The sequence below is a fragment of the Chaetura pelagica genome, unplaced genomic scaffold, assembly GCF_000747805.2.
Source record: "Chaetura pelagica isolate M959 unplaced genomic scaffold, ChaPel_1.0 scaffold117, whole genome shotgun sequence".
Taxonomy (NCBI): Eukaryota; Metazoa; Chordata; class Aves; order Apodiformes; family Apodidae; genus Chaetura; species Chaetura pelagica.
Genome location: NW_009954185.1, coordinates 1,800,021 through 1,802,877, shown reverse-complemented (window position 1 = coordinate 1,802,877; position 2,857 = coordinate 1,800,021).

The following is a 2,857-nucleotide window of genomic DNA, read 5'->3' as shown; positions in this document are numbered from 1 at the left end:
GGAATGCTTCTGCTCATGTCTCCTGTCTCTAGTGTGTTTTATCTCTGTCTGTGAAAACCTGTAAGTTTAGCCAGACAAAAATACTACAAACAAGAATTCAAAAAATCTATTATTCTTGGGTTGCTCTTTTTTAAGCCGCATGGAAAAGTACAAACTATCAAACCTTGATTTTCAACTGTAGAAAGCTCCTCTGCCAACCACAACCTGCTGTCTGTTATCTGCCATGACTAGTGATGAATCAAGACAGCCTGGATTCTGCAGAAGCAGTGACCAGGGCTAAAAGTCGATCTATTTCATAATTGTATTTTTATCTTGCTTAACATATTTTTGGTGTTGGTTTTTTGTTGGTTTTTTTTGTAACCACACCTTCTTGCCTCTTCCTACCCTCCCAAAATGCTCAATTTTATGCTCATGTAATGTAAATAAAGAAAAATCATCTAGCAACCCCTTAAATGTTCCTGTTGCCTACATATAAAATTACTTGAGGAAATTAGATTGAAAGTGATCAATGAGAAGGGAGACGTGGGGAAAAGAAACACACAGGAACTGTGGCAAGGTTTCATCTGTACAGACAAAGTAAGTACTTTAAAGGCTTTTTTCAACGTAATATACAGCAGCTTCTTATAATTTTCTCAGCAGTAGGTAGTTTACAGTCATCTGTACCTAGAACAAATCCTGTCAAAAATGAAGGTCTGTAGTGATTGCTGGGTATAATTTTATACATTTAGCTGATTCTTCTGAAAGCTTCCACTGTGCTGCTGTTGTCAGACTAAATTATCAATTTAGCCATTTGTTGTTTAATGAATAAAAAACTCCTATGGCATTGGAGATGTTGTGGTTTCAATAAAGCAAAAGCTTTAACAACTCAAACTACAGAAAGTAAAGTGTGTGCTGTATATAAGAACAGTGTTTTTATTCTTTCAAATACCACTTTAGATTAAAAAAGCCAATTACATATTCACTTAATACATTTCTCCTACTTCAGTCCAATGATGCAGACCAAACCTGTTTACTGTTCACTTCAGTACCTTGCAAAAGGAAACCAAAATACAATATGTGCTAGGTAATAGGCCATTAGCACAAACATGCTCCCAGTAGAAATCTTTTGTGTAGGCACCCTTTCCAGAAGCTGCCAATTGTGGGTGATAGACGTATTATAAAGGAAGTGATTTTAATACTATTAAAGGCATTAAAGACTGAAGAGTATCTGTTTAAAGCTTTAAAGTAAGGGTTGCGTGTATCTAATACCTTTTAAAGTGCCCTTCTGCTGATTTATATTCATCCTGAACCTGCTAATAATGAGTATACATAAGCAAATACCATCTTCCACCTATTCAGCATGTCACTGGTATGAAAGCCCCACAAAATATCTCACGTAATCAGTGTGCTCAGAGAGTTATCTAGCACAAATTACTCATTAACTCAATAGCACATAATAAAAAAGAACATCAATTAATTAATGAGTCACCCTCAGATCACTTTGATTACAACACAGCTCTGTTGAAACAGCAGTTATAAATGGAGCTGCCTCTCTTTATTCATTGTTTGCAATTGGCCCATTATTTTGCAGAGACCAGTGTCATATTTAACACATGCCTGCAGGTAATTGCGTGATTAGTTTCATAAATGAAGATGCAGAGGGAGAACGTGGAGTGTCTTGCTCCGCAGTAGTGTCTGAAGATGCAGGAATCCACAGGTATCTCCCGCAACCTGCCATGCCAGCAGACCTCTCCTGTGCCCAGTAGGCCAGTGGCCTCCAGACTGCAGAGCCTTAGTGACAGGACAACACTCAGAACCAGTTGTACTCACCATTTCTTTAAAGACCTCAAAGCCCTGGGCAAACGACTCTGACTTAGGTCGCCCAACAGGCCACATTGCTGGTCTTTCACAGAGAACACCAGGCCAAGGAGACTAGGTGGACCGCCCAAGGTCACACAGCAGGTCTGTGTTCCTTGCACCCCTCTATCAGCATGAGTTGTAGGGCCTCACACAACCACCCCACCCTGGGTCCTGCCAAGACAGACTCCAGTGCCACGCTTGGAGCGACACATTCAAATCCTCCTCAGTGCTCAGGGATGGACAGAGGAGGAAGGAGAGGTTGAACACCCAAAATTTCACCCTGGTGAACCGTATTAGGTGAATACAAGCTGGGGAGGCAAGTGAGGAGGACTAGCTTGGGGTTTTTTAAAAGTTTTTTAGAGGAAATATGAATAAAAGAACACAAAGTCACCACCTAAAGTTCCTAAACTATCTTGGTTAAATGCCATTCCAATAAGCTTATAGTGTAATTATAACAGTTCCCTTAGGTAAGTAAGAAACATCTGTTAGTAACACATAGCAGGTGTTGGCAATTACACATACTGATTTTTTTAAAGTGTTTTTAATTAAAAAGAATTCTGTTTTCTGAAAAGGAAAGCGTGGTGAGTCCAAACAAGCTTTTGTTTCTGTGGCTCTAGATCATGTAATACGCAAAACGATAAAGGTAAAATCAACTTAAATTAGCAAAGGTTTACACATTTGACTTCAGATTATTGCAATCAAAACTGAATTGGGATTTACTGCATCATTGTAAAGCACATAACATTAGTATTCTTAGCAAAGTCTTATCTAATGTATAAAATCCATGCAGTTTATGTAATCACTGAATACACCTAAGCAGAGCATTTGAACCTAGGAAGATTGCTATAGTTAAGCAAAATATGATAGGGATTTTAAGAAAGGAGCAAATTGCAGGCACTTCTGTATAATAGTTTCTTCACATTCCCTTCTTTCCACTACTGGGAAACAGGTTCTAGATTATGTTAGAGCAGAAGCAAACTATGTTGTCAAATTACTTTGAATAACTAGCCAAGAGCAA